This window comes from Triticum dicoccoides, chromosome 4A, assembly GCF_002162155.2.
Source record: "Triticum dicoccoides isolate Atlit2015 ecotype Zavitan chromosome 4A, WEW_v2.0, whole genome shotgun sequence".
NCBI classification, from domain to species: domain Eukaryota; kingdom Viridiplantae; phylum Streptophyta; class Magnoliopsida; order Poales; family Poaceae; genus Triticum; species Triticum dicoccoides.
Genome location: NC_041386.1, coordinates 577,462,644 through 577,488,634, shown reverse-complemented (window position 1 = coordinate 577,488,634; position 25,991 = coordinate 577,462,644).

The window sequence follows — 25,991 nt, the reverse complement described above, 5'->3', positions numbered from 1 at the left end:
ACGCGGCTCCTCTTGAGCTCGTCGCCGACAATGCTCCGGCGACCAAATGGCCTCGGCCCCGTGCACAACTCGCTCGCCACTACGCCTAGTTCCCAACACGCACACGCACGCGACTCGCCGTGCCCCGCAGCCCCCTGTTCACCGCTCACCGGAAACCCACCACCAGCTGACCCGCTCCGTGACCACCGTAGCCCGAGCTCGCGTCCGAGCTCATAGACGAGCTCCTGGAGCTCATGTGAGTCCAACGAGACTCCTAGCGCGCCTTCCCGTGCCATGCAGCGCCGTATCCGACGACGCCCGAACTCCGGCGTCCGCTCCACCGCTCGCCGCCGTCGTTTCCGGAAAAGTCCGGCCATACCACCACCACCACTCGACGCGGCATCTTGTGGCCGTTCGAATGGACCAAGCCGCACGCCGAACGGTGCCGTGTAGCGAAATCCCGATGAGGCCTGGGTGCCCCCGCCGCGTTCTGGCGTCGCCGGCGGTGAAACGTCGGCCGCCACCTACGTGGTTGGCCTGGGGCCACCCCAGTGCCACTGCTAGTGGGACCCACGCGTCCTAGTTGACTGGGTTGACCCAGTCAACTGCTGACTGGGCAGCCCCGTGTCCCTGACAAGCGGGCCCCACCGCACAATTAAGTTAATTAAAATATTTTATATTTAAAGCTAATTAGTTAACCTAATCATTCACTGACATGTGGGGCCCAGCTGCTAATTAACCATGTTGATAAGTTGAATCCAAGTGTTTCCGGTCATAGTTGCTCTTCTGGCGGGACTGGGCCGCCTTGATATTATCTCGGACAATGCGAACCTGCTCTTCAGCTTGTTGAATAATGTCTGGACCAATGAGGGGCCGTTCCCCAGTTTCTAACCAATTCAGAGGGGTCCGGCACTTACGTCCATAAAGCACTTCGAAGGGTGCCATCTTCAAGCTGGCTTGATAGCTATTGTTATAAGAGAACTCTGCATAAGGGAGAGATTCTTCCCACTTCTTGCCAAAAGAAATAACACAAGCTCGAAGCATGTCTTCAAGAATTTGATTGACTCGCTCGACTTGGCCTTGGGATTGGGGATGATAAGCAGTGCTACAGGTAATATGAGTTCCCATTGCCTCTTGGAAACTATCCCAGAATTTCGAAGTGAATAAACTGCCACGGTCTGAACTGATCTCCTTCGGAATGTCGTGGAGTGACACAATTTGGGAGATATACAAGCTTGCTAATTGACTAGCAGTGATAGCCTCCTTGACTAGCAGAAAGTGAGAAACCTTCGAGAATTGGTCGATGACGACAAAAATAGCATTGTTATCTTTCTGAGACTTGGGAAGGCCATTGACGAAGTCCATCTGAATCTTATCCCACTTCCATTCAGGAATCGGAAGTGGTTGTAGAAGTCCAGCCGGTTTCTGATGTTCTGCTTTGACGCGACGACAAACGTCACATTCTTCAATATATCGAGCAATGTCTTGCTTCATATCAGACCACCAGTACTTCTGACGGATGTCTAGATACATCTTGGTACTTCCTGGATGAATAGAGAGAGGGGTATCATGCGCTTCTTTCATCACCTTCTCTGTCATAAGCTCGAACCGGGGTACGACAATGCGATCTCTGAAGTATAAGGTTCCATCTTCACCAAGTGAGAAATCCCTGGATTTCTCTAAGGCAAGATCCTTTTTCATCAAATCCATGTGAGCATCTTTGGCTTGAGCAGACTTAATTGCTTTCAGCAGAGTTGGTTCCAGGACAAGGTTATTCAGAGAACCTTGTGGAACTAGTTGAAGGTTTAGCTTGCATAGCTCTTCATAAAGGCGGGTTGAGCTTTGAAGACCATGTGATTGTTGGAATAAGACTTACGGCTCAGGGCATCGGCCATTACATTAGCCTTGCCAGGTGTATAAGATATACCGCCGTTGTAGTCAGCAATAGCTTCCATCCATCGCTGCTGACGGAGGTTCAGATCTGGCTGAGTAAACAAATACTTCAGACTCTGATGATCAGTGAAGATCTCGCAACAATTACCGAGAAGGTACTGTCACCATAGCTTGAATGCATAGATAACCGCAGTAAGCTCAAGGTCATGAACTGGGTAGTTCTCTTCATGAGAACGCACTTGACGAGAGGCATAAGCAATCACTCTATGCTCTTGCATTAGTACACAGCCTAATCCTTGACGTGAAGCGTCGCAATAGATGACAAAGTCCTTGCGAGAATCAGGGGGAGCAAGCACTGGGGCAGATGTCAGCCTATCTTTGAGTGCCTGGAAACTTTCCTGACATTTGTCTGTCCAATCGAACTTAACGCCTTTGTGAAGCAGATTGGTCAGTGGCTTGGCAATCTTGGAGAAGTTCTCGACAAAGCGACGACAATAGATGGCAAGACCGAGAAAGCTTCTGACTTGCTTGACAGTCTTCGGAGGGGTCCAGTCAAGAATAGCCTGAACGCGCTCTGGGTTGACAGCAATACCATCTTTGGAGATGACATGACCAAGGTAGGTGTCGGAGTAAATAGCCATGGGTAGCCTAGCCGGCTTCCTCTGGCCCTTCTGAAAAAATAACGAGCCTGTCTGGCTCTCAAGAATCCAAGACATGGGGCCGCCTTCCCCTTGCTGGCTGTCACCCAGGCCAGCTTTCGGAAGGCAGCCCGACTCTAGCCCTCATGAAGAAAGCCATGGGAGGGCCGACTTCGAGAAGCCGGCCGCGAGGAGGCCGACTCCAAGATGCCGGCTCCCATAAAGCGGTCGAGACCGTACCCTCAAAGTTTGCATCCACCTAGCGGCGATGAGACGGGGCGTGGCTACAGTAAAGCCTGCCACCCCAAATCCCAGAGCACGATCGGCACAGTGCGCCGTACGGGTGACCATGACCCGCCCGACGCAACACTGTTGCCATACCGACCCTGACGCCATCCACGATGGACTATCAGCGCGGCCCACGGCTGGTGGGTCCCTTCGGGCAGAGAGACACTCGAAGGCGGCCACACCTCCCCCAGTCGGCCCAAGAGAGAGCCGGCTCCCCGCAGCCGGCTTGCCATCTTCCTTGAAGGAGATGCCCCATTAAGGAGACAAGACGCGGTGAGGCTACAGCGATCGCCTGCCGGGCGGCGGCACTGTAGCCACGCCTACCACCACGAAGCCCACGTCACCGAGATGGAGCAACAGTAACCAGCCGCCGACCAAGTCCTGGACAGTGGGGCCTGCCTGTCGACCAAGGGGCCGGCAACCGGCGGGACCCACCAGTCGGCGGGCCCCAGCAGCCGGCGCAGAAGCCGGCGAGCGCAGTCACAGACGGCTGGGCCCCGCGCCTAGTCGGATTACCATTGTACCCCCGGGGGGTAGGCCTATATAAACCCCCCGGGGCACCCATGCAATGGGTTGGACCCCCAGCTAGTTTTAGACACCACACAAAGAGAAGAAGCAAGCTAGCCGTGCCCTTCTTCCTCCTCCCACCGGACAGCTCAAGGAGCATTGTGTAGCTACTTGTCCATCTAGTGATCATGCGGAGACCCCGCAGAGCAGCAGTAGGGGTGTTATCTCCACGGAGAGCCCCGAAGTTGGGTAAGATTCGCCGGTGTGCATGTCTTCGCCTCATCCCGTTTCCAGGCACCGGCGACGTCTTACTGTCTCCCACAATGATAAGCCACCCATTGTCATATGTCGCACCTACCACCTGACATTTGGCGCCCACCATGGGGCCAGGTGCACCGTCGTCCGGAGACCTGTTCTGGACGGGAACCCTCTTCCTCCCCAGCGAGCGTAGCCAGCCCGGCACGCCCGATGGCACTCGCCACGACGTGCTGCAAGGCGTCACCAGCATCTGCGCGGTGAGAAGCCTCGCCAATCTCCTCGACGAAACCCTCATCTCCGACGAGCTCGCCTCCGATGCGGGCACCAACCACCTCGACAACCTCCTCGGCCAGCTCCATGTCTCCAGCGAGCCCGCTGTGGATCTGGAGTCGGTTGGCTCCACCGACCCGATGCCTGTCGACTCCGACACGGCCTCCTTCGACACCTTCCCCACAAACGTCGCGATCTACAATGACCCGCTTCCTCGGACCGACGGCCGCGATACTGTCACCACCGAAGTGATGGTCGTCGGCCACGGCGGCCCGGCCGACGAGAGCGCCCACGACGCCCCGCACGCGGCGGCCCACGACTTGTCCACCCCCCTCCCGATTGATGCCGACGACTTAGCACTAGAGGCGCGCCGCCTCGCCCTCCTCGCAGAGGGCCGGAGGCTGGCTTCCGTGAGACGCCTCACTGAGGCCTACCAGCGCAAAGCTGACCGCGCCGCCTTCGGCACGCCGGCCCCAGGCGGGCCAAGCCGGGCCGGCATTGTCAAGCAACGCGGCGCCATCATCACCAACATGCTAGGAATCGACCGCCCGGTCTATGCCACTCCGCTCGAGGACTTGCGTGCCGCCCAGGCGGCCGTGGACGAGTTGGACGGCTTGGAGGCCGAAGAACTCCCCCACCTGACCCGGCCCATCCAGCAACTGATTGACACGGCCGCACTGCGGCACGAAGCCGACGCCCGCGTGAGAAGCCCTCCCCCGCGCCGAGATCACTGCGCAACGTCCCGGACACCGACTACGAGCAACGCCAGCGCGCGGCGCGAGAAAGAGCCAGCGGCCAGCCGAAGCCGGACCCGAATCTCCATCGAGCGAGACGCGGACGTCCATCCCCGAGCCATGGAATGGCGGGGCAACCCGCCTCCGCCTCGACCCCGTGGAGAGAGATATCCCACCCCGCCGCCAGTGGCGCACCCGACTCTCAACGGCCGACTAGGTCGCCGCGAAGGAGCCGCTGAGAACGACGCCCGCCATCGGATCGACCGCCTGGCGCGATCGCTGGCGTTGGAAGAAGAAGACGATGTCGGCCCGCCTTGTTTCAGCCCCCGCATCCGCGACGAGCCTTTCCCCAAAGGGTTCTCGCTCCCAAGAGACACGCCCAAGTACAACGGCTCCGTGAAGCCGGAAGATTGGTTGATCGACTACTCCACGGCGGTCAGCATAGCCAACGGCAACCGGCGCGTTGCCGTGAAGTACGTGCCCCTCATGCTGCAAGGCACGACGCGGACCTGGCTCAACAGCCTCAAGCTTCTCAGCATCAACAGCTGGCTAGATTTCACCGAAGCTTTCATCCGCAACTTCACCAGCACCTACAAGCGCCCCCCCAAGCCCAGGCAACTCTCCCTGTGCGTACAGGGCCCAGCCGAGTCCACTCGCGACTACCTCACGCGTTGGGCCGAGCTCCGCAATTCTTGCGAGGGGGTGCATGAGGCGCAAGCCATCGAATACTTCACTGCCGGGTGCCAAGAAGGTACCCTCCTCAAGCACAAGCTCCTCTGCGACGAGCCGACTACCCTCGACGAGCTTCTGGACATAGCAGACAAATATGCCACCGCCGACTCTTCGATGAAGACCGAGCTCCGGGTAGACGCGTCCAAGAAAGTACTCAACCAGGCGCCCAAGACGCCGGCAGGGGATTTCGGCCGACGCCCACACCCGAATGACCACAAGCGCAAGGGCCCTGCACCGCCGCCCGCCAGTCGGCAGGTGGCCACGGTCGAAGACGCGCTGCCCGAAGGGCGACCCGCGCCCAAGAAGCCCAAGGGCGGCCGGTCGGCTTGGCAGCCGGCTTTCTCCTACGAGCAAACTCTCGACGCCCCGTGCAAGTTCCATAGCGGCACGAAGCCGTGCAACCACACAACCCGGAAGTGCCATTGGCTCACCCGAATCTCTAAAGGCGAGGGGCTCGCGCCGCCTCCGCCTGCCGGCCCGCCGCCTCTGGCTTCGCCGCCTCCGGCCACTCGGCCCGCAGTCGGAGCCGTGGACGACGAATTCCCCGACGAGCAAGCAACATACATCGTCTTTAGAAGCCAGCTCGAAGACCGGCGCGGCAAACGCCGAGAGAACCAGGAAGTCAGCGTGGTCGCTGCCAACCCCGCCAGACACATGCATTGGTCAGAAAAACCCATCAGCTGGAGCCGGGCCGACCATCCAGAGGTGACGCCATCTCCCGGCTCTTATGCGTTGGTACTAGAAGCCACCCTCGTGACGGAAAGACGCACTGCCCGCTTCTCCCGCGTGCTGATAGACGGCGGGAGCAGCATCAACATCCTGTACCGTGACACCCTGGAGAAGCTAAATGTCAAGACGAAGCAGCTCATGCCTACTCGGACAGTGTTTCATGGCATCGTACCCGGCTTGTCCTGCGCCCCCATTGGCAAGATCAAGATTGATGTACTCTTTGGGGACAAGGAGCATTTCCGCCGGGAAGCAATCTGGTTTGAAGTGGTGGACCTGGAGAGCCCCTACCACGCGTTGCTTGGCCGACCCGCCTTGGCCAGGTTCATGGCAGTTCCCCACTATGCATACCTCAAGATGAAGATACCAAGTTCCAAGGGCGTCATCACCGTAGCCGGCGATTACAAGAAGGCTTCCGAGTGCGCTGCCGCCAGCAGCCGGCTGGCCGAGTCCCTTGTGATTGCCGAAGAGAAGAAGATGTTGGACCAGGTCATGGCCATGGCCAGCAAGCAGCCGAACCAGTCCCCCGACCCCAAGGAGTATGATGCCCAAGGATCTTTCCAGCCGGCCAAAGAAACCAAGAAGACACCCTTTGACCCCGAGCACCCCGAGAGGTTTGCCGTCATCGGGACAAGCCTGAACAGCAAATAGGAAGGCGAGCTCGCCGATTTCCTCCGTGAGAATCGGGACATCTTTGCATGGTCCCCCAAGGACATGCCGGGTGTTCCGAAGGAATTCGCCGAGCACAAACTACACGTCCGAAAAGACGCGAAACCAGTCAAGCAGCCCCTCCGCCGACTATCAGAGGAAAAGAGAAGGATTGTAGGGGAGGAGATAGCGCGGCTTCTGGCGGCCGGCTTCATTATGGAAGTCTTCTTTCCAGAGTGGCTTGCCAACCCGGTCCTCGTGTTAAAGAAGAACAACAAGTGGCGCATGTGTATAGACTACACAAGCCTCAACAAGGCCTGCCCTAAAGATCCCTTTGCCCTGCCGAGGATTGACCAAGTGATAGACTCGACGGCCGGATGCGAGTTGTTGAGTTTCTTGGATGCTTACTCAGGATATCACCAGATAAAGCTAGATCCGGATGACTGCCTGAAGACCGCCTTCATCACGCCATTTGGAGCCTTCTGCTACCTGACTATGACATTCAGCTTAAGAAATGCCGGTGCCACTTTTCAGCGTTGCATGCAGAAGTGCCTCCTCAAGCAACTCAGCAGAAACGCTCACGTCTACATGGACGACATTGTGGTGAAGACGGATAAGCGCGGCACCTTGCTGGAAGACCTCAAAGAAACGTTTGAGAACCTACGCCGGTTCCAAATAAAGCTCAACCCCGAGAAATGCGTGTTCGGAGTGCCAGCCGGCCAGCTCCTAGGCTTCCTGGTCTCCGAACGCAGCATCGAATGCAACCCGGTGAAGATCAAGGCCATCGAGAGAATGGCGATCCCCACCAAGCTTCGAGACATCCAAAAGTTCACCGGATGCTTGGCCTCCTTGAACCGCTTCATCAGCCGGCTCGGAGAGAAAGCTCTCCCCCTCTACCGCCTCATGAAGAAGAGCACTCACTTCGAGTGGAACGACCAGGCCGACCAAGCTTTTCACGAGCTGAAGAAGATGCTGGCCACGCCGCCCGTCCTAGCGGCGCCGACTGAGAAAGAGCCCATGCTCCTTTACATTGCCGCAACCAGCCGGGTGGTCAGCACCGTCATCGTAGTCCAACGCCCAGAAGAAGGCCGAGCCCAGCCGGTCCAGAGGCCGGTGTATTACTTAAGCGAGGTGCTGTCCGCTTCAAAGCAGAACTACCCGCACTACCAGAAGATGTGTTACGGCGTGTACTTCACCGCCAAGAAGCTGAAGCCCTACTTTCAAGAGCATCCCGTCACGGTCGTATGCACTGCCCCGCTGGCTGAGATCATAGGCAGCCGGGACGCATCCGGCCGGGTATCGAAATGGGCCATCGAGCTGGCCCCTTACACAATCTTCTACCAGCCCTGCACCGCCATCAAGTCCCAAGCACTGGCCGACTTCCTCGTCGACTGGGCCGAGACCCAGTACCTGCCACCGGCTCCCGACTCCACCCATTGGCGCATGCACTTTGACGGGTCCAAGATGCGCACCGGCTTGGGAGCCAGCGTCGTCCTTACCTCTCCCAAAGGCGACAAGCTCAGATACGTGCTGCAGATTCACTTTGCCGCCTCCAACAATGTAGCCGAGTACGAGGCACTCATACACGGGCTCCGGCTTGCCAAGGAACTCGGCATCCGCCGGATCCTATGTTATGGTGACTCAGACTTGGTGGTTCAGCAATCATCTGGCAACTGGGACGCCAAGGACGCAAATATGGCAAGCTACCGCTTCCTGGTTCAACAACTCAGCGGATACTTTGAAGGATGCGAGTTCCTCCACGTACCGCGAGCTGACAACGAGCCAGCCGATGCCCTGGCTCGAATAGGGTCCACTCGGCAAGCAATACCAACCGGCGTCTCTCTACAACGCCTCCTCAAGCCGTCCATCAAGCCGTCTCCTGAGTCCGATTCCATCTTCGTACCGCCTGACCCCGACGCGGCCAGGTCCGGCTCGAAGAACCAAGCAAGCGACCCCGGGACTTCAGTAGTCGGCCCGGGGACTTCGACAACCGGCTTGGGGACTGCCACACCCGGCTCGGGGACTGCAGTAGCTGGCCCGAGGACTGCACCAACACGACAGCCAGCGGCCGACTCCAGCATCTCACCACCCAGCCCGCCCACCCTGGTGGCAGTAGGCACATTGGCGGTAGGAGAAGTCGCGGCTTCGTCATGGGCTCAGTCCATCCTCAACTTCCTAGTAAACCAAGATCTGCCGGCTGACGAAACAGAGGCAAGACAAGTCCAACGTCGAGCCGGAGCATACACAATTGTCAACAGAGAACTCGTCAAGCACAGTGTCACCGGAGTCCTCCAACGGTGCGTCGAGCAAGAGAAGGGCATTACAATCCTTAGAGACATTCACCAAGGAGAATGCGGCCACCATGCGGCTTCAAGATCACTCATCGCCAAAGCTTTCCGCCATGGTTTCTTCTGGCCGACTGCTTTGGATGACGCCAAAGAATTAGTTAAATATTGCAAAGGGTGCCAACTCTTCAGCTCCAAGCAACACATGCCGGCTTCGGCACTCAAGACCATTCCCCTCACCTGGCCCTTCGCCGTTTGGGGACTGGACATGGTGGGCCCATTCAAGACGGCGCGCGGCGGCATGACGCATTATCTCGTCGCCGTGGACAAATTCACCAAGTGGATTGAGGCAAAGCCGATCAAGAAGCTGAATGGGCCGACTGCTGTGACATTCATCGCAGACATAACAACTCGGTACGGCGTGCCACATAGCATCATCACCGACAATGGCACGAATTTTGCCAAAGGAGCCTTGGCATGTTTCTGTGCAGCCCAAGGTATCCGGCTGGACTTAGCGTCCGTCGCCCACCCGCAGTCAAACGGCCAGGTCGAGCGAGCCAACGGCCTCATCCTCTCCGGCATCAAGCCCCGACTGGTCGTACCACTAGAGCATTCAGCTGGCTGTTGGCTCGATGAGTTGCCGGCTGTCCTCTGGAGTCTGCGCACTACCCCAAACAAGTCAACCGGCTTCACTCCTTTCTTCCTCGTGTACGGTGCCGAGGCGATCATCCCAACCGACATCGAGTTCGACTCGCCCCGGGTAACCATGTACACGGAGGCGGAGGCCAAGGAAGCACGAGAAGACAGCATCGACCTGCTGGAAGAAGGCCGGCTGTTAGCCCTCAGCCGGTCTGCCATCTACCAGCAGGGTTTGCGCCGCTACCACAGTCGGAAGGTCAGGCCAAGATCTTTCCAAGAGGGCGATCTTGTGCTCCGGATGATCCAGCGAACAGCCGGCCAGCACAAGCTCTCGGCCCCTTGGGAGGGCCCCTTCATCATCAGCAGAGCTCTAGGCAACGACTCCTACTACCTAATCGACGCGCAGAAGCCCCACACACGCAAGAGAGACAACTCTGGCAAGGAGTCGGAACGACCATGGAACGCCAACCTCCTTCGAAGATTTTACAGTTGAAATGCAGTATGTATCACGCTAACTTTTGTACTAAATACGAGACAATAGGCCCCCCGAGGAGGGCTCGGGGACTGCCATCTTTTATCTATGAATGAAAAGTATCATGCTTATGACCTTGTCATTTCATTTACTTGTTTCGTCCGGCACCGGGTTCGACTAGTCGGCCCGGGGACTGGCCGACTGGAGTTATATTAGAAGTCCTACCTGCGGTCAGACAAGTAGTGTGCCAACACCCAGGCTTAGCTCTTGCCAAAGTCGCAGTTCGAAGAACCGGCTGTCCGGCTGGCAAGAGTCAAAAGCAGGAAAGGATGCCCACACGAAAAATGGCCAGGGACCAACGGACTAATATAACGAAAGCCGGTTTGCCGCCTACCACCGACCGACTACCAGAGTAGCCGGCCGGCCGGTTTCCATTCACTTCACTTCAATCCAAGAAAGCTTGAGTACTTGCCTCCCCAAAGAGGGAAGGCGGCAAAGGAAAAAGCGTAAGGATAAAAAGCATACGCGAATGGAAACCAAACATGCACATAATAATATTTACATAAAAGACCTCCAAGAGGCCAGCATTCAACATAGTTTGGATACACCCCCAGTGGGTGGAACTGCGAAAGCTTAATAAAGATTGTAAAAAAGGCAACAAGCAGAAAAAATAAGGACGGCAGGTCAAGCTGGCGGAGCGACCGACGAGCCGGGCTGGTCGGTGGAGACGGTTGTGCCGGCTGAAGGAGTGGCCGGCTGGCGAACCTCGGCTTGATCACCGCCTCCCGCAGAGGGCGCGCTTCCACGCGCCTCGTTGCTGGAGGCACGGTCAGCCTGAGGCCGGCCGGTTGTTCCACTAGCCGGCTCGACGTCTTCACCGTCCTCTTCTTCGTCATCCTCGCCCTCGTCGCTGGAGGCGATCTCCTCTGCCGAGTCCTCGCCCACCGCCGGGTTCAGCCCGAACCACTCCTCCGGCTGGGCAAAGCCATCATCATTGATTTCAGGTGCAAAAACGCTGATGTCGGTGCACTCGGCGATCGTCAAAGCACGCTGGGCGATAGCCGGCCGCACCTCCTCCAGCTCCGCGTCGGCCTCCAGCCGCCAAGTGCGCAGCTGGTCCAGGTTCAGCCCTGGGTACCAAGCTCGAATGAACTCCAACGCCCGCCCGGCTCCAAGACGGGCCGCCGACGCCTTCCAAGCTTCAAAGCGACCGACTGCGACCTCCAGCCAGTCGGCAGTCCGGCTTGGGGTGCGGGGGATCGTCTCGCCAGGCCAGAGGGCGGCCAACACCTGCGCCTCGGCACGTTGGAGCCGGCGAAGCATCCGGTGAGCCGGCTGCAGCCGCGCTTGGACAGCCAAGAGCTGCTCCTCAAGCGTCCGATTCGCGTCCGGCGCGATGTTGACCCCCGCCTGACGGCGCGCCTCGCGATGGGCCTCGATGGTTTGGGCGGCGAAGGCGGAGTAGCCTGGAAAGTAGTCTGCACAAGAAAATAGGCAGCAGCACAAGTCAGGCCAAAAACCAGGCGGCAAGGGGCAGGAGAGGAGCGAGGAAGGCGGCTTACCGTCGATCAAGTCCTCGATGCGGCTGAAGCCTTCATCCAGCGCTCGTCGGGTCTCAGCCCAGCTCGCCGCCTCGGTCTCAAACTCTGCCTTCAGGGCGGCCTCGCTATCCTGCGCTTTCTGCAGGGCCGCCTTGTGGCTCTCCTCTTGGTCAGCCAGCTTCTCGGCCAGGAGGTCACGCTCCTGGACCAAGGCAGCATACTCAGCATCCTTGGTACGAAGGGCAGCCTGCGCTTCACCGAGCTCCCTCCTCAAGCCGGCGTTGGCCCCTGAAAGCACGAAAGATGAAAAAACCAATAAGGAAAAAGTCGTCAAGGAAGATCCGACCCGACTACTCAGCAGTCGGCCCGAATCTCGGGGACTACACCCAGTGGGTGCGCTGACGCGCCCCCACAGGAGACAGACAAGATCAAGCACTTACTTCGGCTGTTGGCCAGGTCGTCGGTCTTCCGACCCAACTCCTGAGCCTGGGAGTTGAAGGCGGCAGCACGGGAGTTATGATATTACCGGAAGTTCAGACAGGAAGCAAAAATAAGGTAGTCGTCAAGAAAGATCCGACCCGACTGCTCAGCAGTCGGCCTGAATCTCGGGGACTACACCCAGTGGGTGCGCTGACGCGCCCCCACGGAAGAAATCAAGAGACCAAAGCGGCCAAGAATGAAAGACTCACCCGGATGGCAGCCCGCGTCGACAGGAACTCCTGGGAGTACTGCTGCAGCAGGGCGGCCTGAGCTTGAAGCCGGCTCCGGATCTCTTGAGCCTCCACATTCAGCTCGCCAGTCCCCCCGCTGGGAGTCCACTTGGACGTGGCGGTGCTGGCCGCCCCCAGAGCCTCCGCCGACTGGCCGGCGCACGCAACTCGGCGCGACTCCGGCGGAGCGGCACCTCCCCCTGTGCGCCGACGCGTCACTGGCCGCACCTCGAAGCCGGCTCCGTCCTCCGGCTCATCCCCGGCTGGCTCCTCTGGCGCCACTGACGATTGGCCGCCTTGGCCCGCTCCGGTTGGCGTTGCCGGCGGCGCTCTCCCCGCAAAGACCACGAGGTCCTCCCTCCTCTCCATCAGCGGCGGGTCTTGGACGATTTCCTCCGCCAAGGGCAATGGGGTGTCAGGGGCCACGGCTCGGCGGGGAATGGCGAGCAGCGGAGGCTGGTTGCGCGAACCCTCCGCCTCCATTTCTGCGGTCACCGCCTCCACCTGGGCCTTGGCTGCCGCGTCCGCCTGCTCCCTCGCCGCCTGGGCGGCCGTTTTTTCCGCCGCCTCACGCTCCTCCCGCTCCTCACGGGCGTTCTGCTCCGTGACCTCCCTGAGGTTGGTGCGGGGGTCCACGCGGCGGTAGCCCGAAGACCCTCCAGTCGGCCCAACTACGGAGCCGCCCGGACCCCGCTCAAGGGAATGCGGCGCCCTGTCCAGCGAGCGGGAAAAGGTTAGGAAGAATGTTCGAACAGGAGAGAACGATGAAAAGCATGCGACCAAGCAATCGACGACTTACGCTGAGACCGCCTGAGGCTGCTTCACCGCCTTGCGGAAGCGGGCCGCTTTCGCGGCCGCCTCATCTCGTTTGGTCGCCGCGGTGGAGGCTTTGGACTTCTTCGGCCGACTGCCGAAGAGGGTTGATGCGGCCCGACACTTCTTTGCGCCGCCGCTGGCAGCCAGCGCGGTGGACAAGCCCGCGCCCTGATGGTCGGCCGCCGGCTGGCGACGCGGGGCGACTTCGGCTTTGGCATCATCCGGCCAGTCCTCGAAGCTGGCGGTAAGCCCTGTGCCTCCGGGCTCGGCGTCGTCCCCCATGACGGCGTCCTCCATGGCGGCCGCCCCCAAATCCGGGTCGTCAACGTCGTCCACCGTGCGGTCAGGGACGTACTGGCGTTCTATCCCTGCTGCCCCGGTCGTCGGCGGAAGAAGGGGGTTCTGCTAAGAAGAACCGACCGATCAGAAGCCGGCCATCATAAAGCCGGCTACCAACAAAAAGAAGAAAGAGAGGAAAGCTTACCACGGGCGGAGGGTTGGCGCGAGAATACGGCACCTTGCCGTATCGCCAGTCCTCGGCGAGTTTGCAATTGGAGATATGATTTACCATGTACGACACCTCCGCATGAGGCATCTCCCTGGTGCTCAGCCGGCTTGGGTCGAAGCGGCCGCTCATCTGACACATCATGTGGGGCCGGCTTTGGAGAGGAAGTATCCGGTGCTCCATGAAGGCGGCGACCAAGTCAGCCCCGCTCAGACCTTCCGACTGGATCATCACCCGAAGCCGGGAGACGGCAGCGTTCCCGGCCTGAGACAGTGACCTGAACCGGAAACTCCATGAGGGCTGCCTCCCAGCCGGCGGGCCGGCTGCGTAAGCCGGCAGGTTGACGTGGTCTCCTTGCTGGGCGACGTACTTCACGTAGAAGTACGACTTCTGCCAGATCTTCACCGACTGGATCAGGGGGATGGACGGGAACGGGTTGTTCTCGCCCGACCTCCTCATGGCGATGTAGGCCCCGCAGGGGCGGGCACGCCTACGACGACGGTGCCGAGTTTGCTCTGGAAGAATTCCCCCCAGAGCTCCAGCGTGGGGAGCAGCCCCAAGAAACCTTCGCAGAGAGAGACGAAGGCCGACAGCAGCATCACCGCATTGGGCGTGAGGTGATGCGGCTGAAGATTGTAGAACTCGAGGAAGGAGCGCAGGAATCCGCTCGCCGGAAGGCCGAAGCCGCGCAGGAAGTGCGAGCGGAAGACGACCCGCTCGCCCTCCTCCGGTGCCGGCGAGATCTCCGTCTTCGGCGCCAGGCGGACCCGCACGAGGTTGGCGTCGGGAAGGCGCCGAGTCTGGCGTAGGAACTCAACATGGTCCTCATGGATGTTGGAGCCATCCCACGAGCTTGACAGCGCCATGGGAGCAAGACGATGTGGCGGCGCTGAGATGGGAGGCTGCAGCGGCAACGAGAGGAAGAAAGGAGGACGAGAAGGGGCGGAGCGAGAGAGAGCGTGCGAACCTCTGTCTCTCCCCCTCCTCCCCCTACTTATAGGCTCGCGTGGCGGAGCCGAGGAGGCACGGCGTGGGGAAACATGGGGATCAATCGTGCGCACTCCCCCACGTCCCGCGTCTATTGCGCCCTAACGGCGAAATAAAATTGCCACGGGAAGGCGAGCGGTCCACCTGGGCCGCAGAAGATCAGCGTTCAGGCCGAGGCCTAGGAGTGGCGGGCCCGGGCCTGCGGCGGCGTCCCGTCGCGCGCGTGCGCTGGCAGGGTATCACTGCCACGTGGCCCGCGGGAGGGCCCGCGGTCAGCACGCAGGTCGACCACTTTCCCGCCTGCAAGACGCAGGGCTCCCCGAAATCGGCATACACCAGCAAAGCCGGCTCTTCAGGGTAGGAAGCTGACGAAGCTTCTCGTCCCTTTGTCCGCCTCGAAGCTCGATCAACTTCGGGGACTACTGTCGGAGTAAATAGCCATGGGTAGCCTAGCCGGCTTCCCCTGGCCCTTCTGAAAAAATTACGAGCCCGTCCGGCTCTCAAGAATCCAAGACATGGGGCCGCCTTCCCCTTGCTGGCTGTCACCCAGGCCGGCTTTCGGAAGGCGGCCCGACTCTAGCCCTCATGAAGAAAGCCATGGGAGGGCCGACTTTGAGAAGCCGGCCGCGAGGAGGCCGACTCCAAGATGCCGGCTCCCATAAAGCGGTCAAGACCGTACCCTGAAAGTTTGCATCCACCTAGCGGTGATGAGACGGGGTGTGGCTACAGTAAAGCCTGCCACCCCCAAATCCTGGAGCACGATCGGCATAGTGCGCCGTATGGGTGACCATGACCCGCCCGGCGCAACACTGTTGCCATACCGACCCTGACGCCATCCACGACGGACTACCAGCGCGTCCCACGGGCGGTGGGTCCCTTCAGGCAGAGAGACACCCGAAGGTGGCCACACCTCCCCCAGTCGGCCCAAGAGAGAGCCGGCTCCCCGCAGCCGGCTTGCCATCTTCCTCGAAGGAGACGCCCCATTAAGGAGTCAAGACGCGGTGAGGCTACAGCGATCGCCCGCCGGGCGGCGGCACTGTAGCCACGCCTACCACGACGAAGCCCACGTCACCGAGATGGAGCAACAGTAACCAGCCGCCGACCAGGTCCTAGATAGTGGGGCCTGCCTGTCGACCAAGGGGTCGGCAGCCGGTGGGACCCACTAGTCGGCGGGCCCCAGCAGCCGGCGCAGAAGCCGGCGAGCGCAGTCACAGACGGCTGGGCCCCGCGCCCAGTCGGATTACCATTGTACCCCCGGGGGGTAGGCCTATATAAACCCCCCGGGGCACCCATGCAAAGGGTTGGACCCCCAGCTAGTTTTAGACACCACACAAAGAGAAGAAGCAAGCTAGCCGTGCCCTTCTTCCTCCTCCCACCGGATAGCTCAAGGAGCATTGTGTAGCTACTTGTCCATCTAGTGATCATGCGGAGACCCCATAGAGCAGCAGTAGGGGTGTTATCTCCACGGAGAGCCCCGAAGCTGGGTAAGATTCGCCGGTGTGCATGTCTTCGCCTCATCCCGTTTCCAGGCACCGACGACGTCTTACTGGCTCCCACAATGATAAGCCACCCGTTGTCATATGTCGCATCTACCACCTGACAGTAGGTGACTTCGGGTAACCAGAATTCGCACTTGGAATACTTGGCATAAAGTTGATTTTCTCAAAGCTTCTCTAGAACAAGTCGAAGATGTTCAGCATGTTCTTCTTTGTTCTTCGAATATACCAGAATATCATCCAGATAGACTACGACAAACTTGTCGAGGTAATCCATGAATATGTAGTTCATCGGACGAGAGAATGTGGCTGGAGCATTGGTCAAGCCAAAAGATATGACGGTGTACTCGTAAGAACCATAACGAGTGACGAATGCGGTCTTTGGAATATCCTCTTCACGGACACAGATCTGGTGGTAACCCAACCTCAAGTCGAGTTTAGAGAATATTGATGAACCAGCAAGTTGATCATACAGATCATTGATCTGAGGAAGGGGATATTTGTTCTAAATTGTAGCTTGGTTGATAGGACGGTAGTCTTGGACCAAACGATTCGTTCCATCCTTCTTCTTTATAAAGAGAGAAGGTGCTCCCCAAACTGAGGAACTTAGACGAATGAAACCACTGCGAAGAGATTTGTTGATTTCCTCCTTAAGTTCAAGGAGTTCATGAGGCGGCATCTTGTAGGGTCGTTTGGCAATAGGAACAGTGCCTGGTTTCAAGTCGGTGACGAACTCGACAGCCCGGGCAGGAGGTATTCCTGGAAGTTCTTCTGGAAAGACGTCTAGGAAGTCATGAACAACTAGGATCTTTTCAATTCCCTCAAGAGGTGCTGCGTTCAACGCATTCAAGACATAAAGTCGTGCTTTAGCGTTTCGAACAAGTTGAGCATGGTAGCTAAATATCTCATTGGAAGGATCTAGGAGGTGAACGACCTTGGTGGCGCAAACGATAGAAGTAGTATGCGCTTTCAACCATTCCATTCCCAGAATGAGGTCAATATTGGAAGACTCTAGAATAATGGGGGAAACAAAAATTCCAACCGTTCAATCTCAACGGGAACATCGCGACCAATCATGGTAGTTTGACATCAGCCCGCAGGGGTGCGTACCACAGTCGAAGTGTTCATGGGCTCACATCGAATGTCGTGTGCATATGCAAAATTTTCTGACATGAATGAATGCGATGCTCCTGAATCAAATAAAATAGATGATGGTACTGAATTAACAAGGAGAGTACCCATCACAGTAGCAGGCTGGTCTTGAGCTTCATTCAGATCAACATGATTAGCCTGACCACGACCATATGGTCTGGCATTGTGGTTGCGGGGTTGATTGATACCACGAGCATTAGAAGGAAGAGCCAGTTGATTCTGATTCTAAGGGCAGTTCCTGGAACGATGGCCCAGAAAGCCACACTTGAAGCACAGACTAGCATTGGGATTGGGAGCAAAAGCTTGGGGTGGTACAGCCCGAAGGGGCTGCCTCTGCGGTGGAGGAGGCAGACGAGGTGCGACATAGGTCTGTCTTGGTGTAGGTGCAGCTGGACGATACATGTTGTGGGGAATCCATATCCGACACTTTTGCGCTGACGGGCCCGAAGATGAGCCAGTGTCACGGCTGTGCCTAAGGGATCCCTGGTGTTCCTGAAGACCAGTCTCAACCTGAATAGCCTTGTTCACCAAGGTGGCGAAGTCGGCAAAGTCATGAGCGAGCAGTGCTAGCTTAATATCAGGGTGAAGTCCATCACGGAACTTTTCTTGCCTACGAGCATCAGTTGCAATGTCTTCTTCAGCATAATGAGACAAGTCCAAAAATTCCCGCTGATAAGCATCTACAGTATTGTTGCCTTGGGTGAGGTTGCGGAAATCTTGCTTCTTCCTGTCCATGATTCCCTAAGGAATGAAGCGGGCACGGAAGGCAGCTTGGAAATCCGGCCAAGTGATGACCGTTCCAGCAGGTAGGGTACGCCTGAGTCTGTCCCACCATTGAGCAGCGGGACCCTTCAGAAAGAAAGATGCAAAGGTGACATAGCTAGCTGGGGCCACACTAGCAGACTCCATTTCATATGTGATGTCACGGAGCCAGTTATCAGCATCAAGGGGTTGAGTTGAGCTGCGATAAATAGTTGGGTTGAGGCGCAAGAAGTCCTGAAGAGTTACTGGGGTTGGCTGTTGATTCATGTTCGGACGAGGAAATTGAGCCATCATTCCTTCCATGAACTGGCGGTTCATCTCAAATTGTTGCATCATTCCAGCAAAGAATTTGGGCGGTTGTGGATCGTTGGCACCACGACCACGACCAGCGGGTCTAGCCATCCTGCTAACAAATAACAGGGGTTAGTTCAGCATTGAGCATTTGTAAAAACAAGGATCATTCATGATGAAACATGCATAATGAAAGAGGTACGATGGATACCACTTCGTTATCATCAAGACGGTGTGTGTACTATCCAGAATACTATTCTAAGGAAAACTATGGCTTATCTAGCTTTGGGGTGAATGTGGTCACAGGATCCTAATGTTAGAGTTAGTAAAACCATTTTAACCCGAATAGAAGAGAGATCAGAGTCCCAGAGTATAGACGAGGAATAGAAGATCCTAATACCACCCATATGGCAACGTGGGCCCGTAAGACACACAGGCAATGTTCGTAAAAGTTTTTGTAGTGACTAGACTCAACTTCAGCCAAGGAGTTGGAAAGGGGGCTACCTATAGGCAGTCGGCAATGATACCAACTTGTGACGCCCTTGATTCAATCATACACTAATCATACACGCAAATGTGTATGATCAAGATCAAGGACTCACGGGAAGATATCACAACAGAACTCTAGACACAAATTGAAATAATACAAGCTTTATATTACAAGCCAGGGGCCTCGAGTGCTCGAATACATAAGCTTGCATACACCAGAGTCAGCGGAAGCAACAATATCTGAGTACAGACATAAGTTAGACAAGTTTGCCTTAAGAAGGCTAGCACAAAAGCATCAATGATCGAAAAGTCAAGGCCTCCTGCCTGGGAGCCTCCTAACTACTCCGAGTCGTCAGCGGCCGTCACGTAGTAGCAGGCGTCCTCGGGGTAGCAGTAGTCATCAGTGGTGTCGTCTGGCTCCTGAGATCCATCATCTGGTCGCAAGTATCGGGTATGGGGAAAAGGAGGTAGCAAAGCAACCGTGAGTACTCATCCAAAGTACTCAGAAGACTTACATCAGATCTAAACTAAGTATGCATCTATATCAAAGGAAATGGGTTGTATCTGTGGACTAAACTGCAGAATGCCAGAAGAGAAGGGGAAAGCCTAGCCTATCGAAGACTAGCATCTTCAAGCATCTTCAAGCATCTTGCAGCAACAGAAGAGATAAGAGTAGCATAAAGTAAAGTAGTAGAGTTATCAACCTCGGCCAGAGATCCTTCCTCGACTCCCTAGGGGAAAGCAATCCCAGAGCCATACTATCCAAGTGTCATGACCATCCAATTCTCATCACCATCCAGTTCTAGTTGTATCGATCGGGATACAACTCCAAGTGTCCGTTACCGTAGGACAGGCTATCGATAGATGTTTTCTTCCCTGCAGGGGTGCACCAACTTACCCATCACGCTCGATTAACTCCGGTCGAACACACTTTCCTGGGTCATGCCTTGCCTCGGCCAAACAATACACCGCAACCTGACCTAGGCTTAATAGAGAGGTCAGCACGCCAGACTAAGCCTATGCCCCCAGAGGTCATGGGCCATCTCCCCGGGAACTCCTGCACGCTGTGTACGCGGCCGGTGAGCAGACCTAGCTACCTCCTTCAACAAGGTAGGAGCTTACGCAGTCCAACCCGGCGCGCGCCGCTCAGTCGCTGGCATCTATTAAGCTTCGGCTAATGTATACGACACAGAACGCCCATACTATGCCCACGTGATGGTTAGTGCTATCAGGACAAAGGCCCCTCAGATCAAATATCCAAATCATAGTGGATTAGGAGCACACAGTAATGAGCAGAGACTCACGATCGATGTGACCCCATCGCCCCGTCTCGAGTACTTGCGGCAAGGGCTAAGAACGCCCGGCCATGCCTCGTAAGTATCTCGCGGGCACCTTCCAGGTCAACCTGACTCCACATCACTCGCGGGTACCCCTCAGGGTCGATGTCACAGCCCCAGATCGGCCTTGTTTGACTTTGATTGCTCATCATGTCATCATGTTTAAATTTCTAAGAAACTTGAAATGGGGATTGCCTAAACCCTAGCATTAAAGGAATTCACTAGATTTACCTAAAATATTTTTTAGTAAGTCCAAATGGCTTTCAAAAATGTTCATCAATTATGGTAAATACTGTAAACAGTAGCCAGAGGTGATGCACATTTTTCCATGACATATTTGGGCTCTGAATTAAATCATATGGTATTTTCATGTGGGCATTTGAATACTATAAAATATTTGAAATGCTCAAATAATCATAAACTAAAATGTTTATTGTTGGATATATTCTAAACAGTAGCCATGATTAGTTTCATGATTTTTGAAAGTGTCTGAGTATTTTTAATAAAGCCCTAAAATTTACAGAATAATAGAAAACTGAAATAATTAGAAAAAAGAGAGAGAGAAACCTACCCGGCCCAGCTCCTCCAGCCACTTACCTGGCGCCACCAACCGGCCCAGCACGGCCCAGCCCACCGCCGCTTTCCCCCCTGTCGTCTTCCTCCCTCGCCAGAAGGACAGAAGCGTGTCGCCCGCGTGCGCGCTCGCCCCTGGCCACCTCCTGCTTCCTCCCCGGCCCCTTCTAGCGACGCCTGGAGGCGCCACGCAGCCCCCTGGTCCCTCTCGCTCACTCCCTCGAGCTCATCCCCCTCCTCTGTTCTCTCTCTCGCACGCAGCCACCGAACACACCCGCCGCCGCCGTTCGTTGCCGCTGTGGCCACAGCCACTGCCTCGCCCCGCCGATGCTCTCAGAGGCGCCGCCGCCACCTACTCTCCCTCCTCTCCGAGCTACACGAGCCAGGACGGGCCCAAGACGATGCTTGCGGCCTTCTTCTCCGACCACGGCCGCCGGATGCCGCCGTCCGATTCGCCGTCTCCGCCGCCTCCCCGAGCACGCCGACCTTCTCCTCGAACTCACCGTGAGCCCCTATCCATTTCCCCTCTCTCCCCGTGCCCGTCCGCGCCTTCTAACCACCGTGGCTGTCGGGGGCCGACAGTTCCTCGCCGCCGGCGATGACGCAGACGAGGCCAGAGCCACCGTAGCTAACTCCCGAGCACCACAACATGCTCAGCACTCTCCCAGGAGTCAGGCGCGCCCACCCGTGTGACCTGCCGTGCCCCCTAGCGCCAACCCCGACCTCGCCCGTACTCCGGCCGCCGCCACGAGCTCGACTCCGACGAGCTCGCCTCACCCTGGCTCCTCCCGTTCGCACCATTCGATGCGGACGAGTCTCCTCGTTCTGTAGATGGTCTCGGCCGCTAATTTGGTCGCCAAGGACAAAATCCGAGCCCCTCCGCCGTCTCCGCCTCGCCGGCGACTCAACGCCGGCGGGATTGACCCCGCTGACCGAGTTGACCCGGGTGGGCCCAGTTTGACCCCCCTGGTCTATGACAGATGGGACCCACCTGCTAATTAAATTGGGATTAGGACTAAATAAAAACTAGTTAAACTAATAACACTGACCAGTGGACCCCACTGGTCAGGTTTGACCTGGACCCGCCTAGTTGACCTGCTGACGTCATGCCAACGTCATGCTGACGCAGTAAACCCTTTTCTGGATTTTAAATAAATCCAAACGATTTATTTATTTCAGAAAATAGCTAAAACTTCTAAAAATCATAGTAATTCAACCGTGACTCCAAATCAAACAAATTATATATGAAAAATTATCAGAAAAATTCAAGGAATCCATCTGTACCATTTTCATGCATGTTTGAACAATGTTTGTCCTCTGTTTTGGACAAAACAAATAAATGGCATTTAAACTCTCACATATGGAGTTTGAGTTTGAATCTTGTATTCAAACCAACCCCATTTAACTTGTTGCTAGATGCATTAGCCCAAAACACATTCATATTGTCATGTCATAGCATGCATCATACTGTGCATTACATTGATCGTGTTTCTTTTGTGTTTGCCGGTGTTGTTCCCCCTCGGTAGACGCTGTACCGATGATGTGATCGTTGACACTGATGAAGACTGAATGTTATCTTCAGAAGTGCCAGGCAAGAAAAACCCCCTTGTTCATTCCGATACAATCCTACTCTCTCGCCCTGCTCTCTTTTACTGCATTAGGACAACAACGAGTCATTTGTTACTTGCTGCGGTAGCTGAACCCCTTTATCCTCTGCATGACCTGTCATTGCCACAGTAAATAGATGAAACCCACTAGTATGAGTAGGAGTTGTTTGATCCATGTTGTGCCTACTCATTCATGTTTGTTTGTCATGCCTGCTATTGCTTAGAGTTGAGTCAGGTCTGATTCATCGGGAATGAATCAGAGGTGTGTGAACTTGTCCTACTGTGTGTGAGCTAAATGTGTGAACACGATTTGGTAAAGGTAGCGGTGAGAGGCCATGTAGGAGTACATGGTGGGTTGTCTCATTGAAGCCGTCCTTAGGAACTGAGTTCTGTGTTTGTGATCCATGATTCAGCTACTACCATGCATTGGGCCCTGAAATATGACCCCGCTCGACTTCTTATTCACCCTAGTCCTCTGTCCAGGAGTTGCAAGTAGTTTCTGGTGTTTGTAGCTTACTGGAGGCCGTGGACAGCGCTGACCGTAGGGGTGGGCTGTGATGCGGTAGGTACGTGGCACGGTGTACCGAATACCCGTTAGGTATCTCGGGAACCCTGTACACATCGTTCGGGGCCGTATGGGAAACCTCGGCCGGACTCCCTGCGGATGGAACCTGGATAGGCGATAAACCTGGACTAGAGACTTAGGTGTTTAGGTAGGTCGTGGTCTACACCCACGTCGGCTTTCGCTTGAAGTCTGCCGAGCACATGTCGTGTGCAGACGCTAAGTGGTGGAAACATGTATGAAGAAGTACACCCCTGCAGGGTTAACATGATCTGTTCGAATAGCCGTGTCCGCGGTAAAGGACTTCTGGGTTGCTTATATCAGTTCATAGACAAGTGAAAGTGGATACCCTAAAATACGCAAGATAAGCGTGAGTGCTATGGATGGCGTTCTCGTAGGGAGACGGGAGCGGATCCATAGTGGTGTATTGATATGGTGAATATGTGGGCTCGTGTGCGCCACCTCAAAAGAGTTAGTTGCAGTCGTAGTTCAGGATAGCCACCGAGTCAAAGCTGGCTTGCTGCAGTTAAACCCCCACCATCCCTTTGTTGATAATGATGCATATGTAGTTAGTTCTGATGTAAGTCTTGCTGGGTACATTTGTACTCACGTTTGCCTATTTTATGTTTTTGCAGAGAGATTTCGGTCTCGCTAGTAGTTCCGCGTGGACTTCGATGTTTAGCTTGTTACCTCAGCTACGATCTTGTGCCTCGGCAGGATTTGGTAGATAGTCAGGCTTCTCAGCCTTTTTCATTTATAGATGTCTGTACTCAGACATGATAGCTTCCGCTTGTGTTTTGACTTGTATGCTCTGAATGTTGGGTCATGAGACCCCTGTTTGTAATATCTCGCTCCTCGGAGCCTAATGAATAAATACTTGAGTTGTAGAGTCATGTTGTGATGCCATGTTGTATTTGCACATATCGAGCATATTGTGTGTATGTTATTGAAATGCTTGGTATGTGTGGGATCTGACTATCTAGTTGTTTATCCTTAGTAACCTCTCTTACCGGGAAATGTCTCCTAGTGTTTCCACCGAGCCAGGGTAGCTTGCTACTGCTCCGGAACACTTAGGCTGGCTGGCATATGTCCTTCTTCGTTCCTGTGTCTGTCCCTTCGGGGAAATGTCACGTGATGGATACCGGAGTCCTGTTAGCCCGCTACAGCTAGGTTCACCGGAGTCCTGCTAGCCCAGTGCTACAGCCTGGATTCACTCGCGGATGACCGACACGTTCGATGCTGGGTCATGGATGCATGTCCCTGTAAGTTTGTGCCACTTTGGGTTTACGACTAGCCATGTTAGCCCGGGCTCCTTATCATATGGATGCTAGCGACACTATCATATACGTGTGCCAAAAGGCGCAAACGGTCCCGGGCAAAGGTAAGGCGACACCCGTGGGAATACCGTGCGTGAGGCCGCAATGTGATATGAGGTGTTACATGCTAGATCGATGTGGCATTGAGCCGGGGTCCTGACAGCTTTGGTATCAGAGCTTGACTGCCTGTAGGATTACCAAGCCAAACTGGTCGAAGTTGAGTCTAGAAATTCTTTAGTTATATAAGGGAATTGATTGTGGGATGGAACGTAAGGCTCTTTTTACTCCTTATACCTTATGCCCTTCTGATCTGAGTCATCTTATCTTTCCTATGGGGTTAAGGAACTAGGCTTTCTCTTCTTTCTATCAGGATCACGTGTTACTAATCCGTAGACTTATAAGATTGTTGGATTTAAGCTTGAGTTCAGTTCCTACGACTTCTGTATGTTAACTGTTGATCTCGAAACCTTGGAATTGTGCTTCTGAGTGGCTATGCCACCATTTTTGTAGCATGTCTCAAATCTTTTTGAGCATTTATAGCCGTTATGCTGTCCGAGTCATCCCAGGTTTCTAAACAGTCTGATGCATTTGCAAATCCCTTCTTCCCGTTCCCGATGTCCTTTTGGTCAGATTAATCACACAAATTAGTGAGTTGAGGTACTTTATTGCCTCGACATATATGTTGGAGTTAATAATTATGACCCTAAGTGCGTAGGGGGTCATCTAGTGGTCTAGCCATGATCTGTGTTTCCAGTGTGATGATTCTGGCCGTCATTATCGAAAGCATCCCGTGATGCCATTTAGTTAGTAGGCATTCTATTTCTGGGTTCTGAACCCGAGATTCACCCCATTTATTTCATGTTGATAGTGTTGCTAGTTCCTTTAGGAAATTAGTAACTTTTGCATTAGTCCTCGAGGTCCATGGTATTTTCCTTCTTCCAAATACTATGAACCATTCAGGCAGAAGTTATTTGAACCAAAAGATCACAATCAGAGTACTCTTGAGGAGTTCTCCATTCATAAATCGTGACTCTGCCAGTTCTACCTTTCTGCATGGGTTATCCGAAAGAAACATGTTGAACTTGGTTCGACATGCTAGTCCATGCATCCACAACTCAGAAAAACATATGTTCCTTTGAGTTGTCCCCCTTTAGTTGTCTTCTGACCATCGTCTATCAATTGATAGTCAAGAGTATGTATGCATTCGTTCATCGATGCCTATTATTCTTGTGGTCCGTCAAGCCATTCTATTCTGGAATGACTAGGAGAAACAAACTCCAGAACCTGACCCATATCCAGGGTTGGGTCAAAGAAGTTGTGCTCCGCAGATCAAATTGCTAATCCAGCTTTTGTTCTGTTCTACCTTGGAGTATTACCATCTTTTATATCGGGATTATTATAGGAACTGCACACCATCCTATGAACTCTTGGTACAGTGATCCTTCTTGCCATCATTGTTCATTCCTCGGTTCATGTGCTATGGTAACCAGAATGCCGACAAGTGAATCATGGTGTGTGAAATCAATACTCCTAGCAACTCCGTTGCTTGGTAGTTAAATGGACGATAACCTCATTCTTAGCGTGTTGATTATTGAATCGTCACCCTAAGGTTGATTGTGCTACCTAGTCTTTATTTCTGGTGCACTCTACGATCATTAAGTTAGGATTATTTCAATCCCTCGCTTCTTTGATCATATCATCTTGCCCTGAAAAGCAAGGTCTTTCTCGAGCTTAATAACATATTGGTGGTTCGTAATTTTCCGAATATCTTCTCGGAA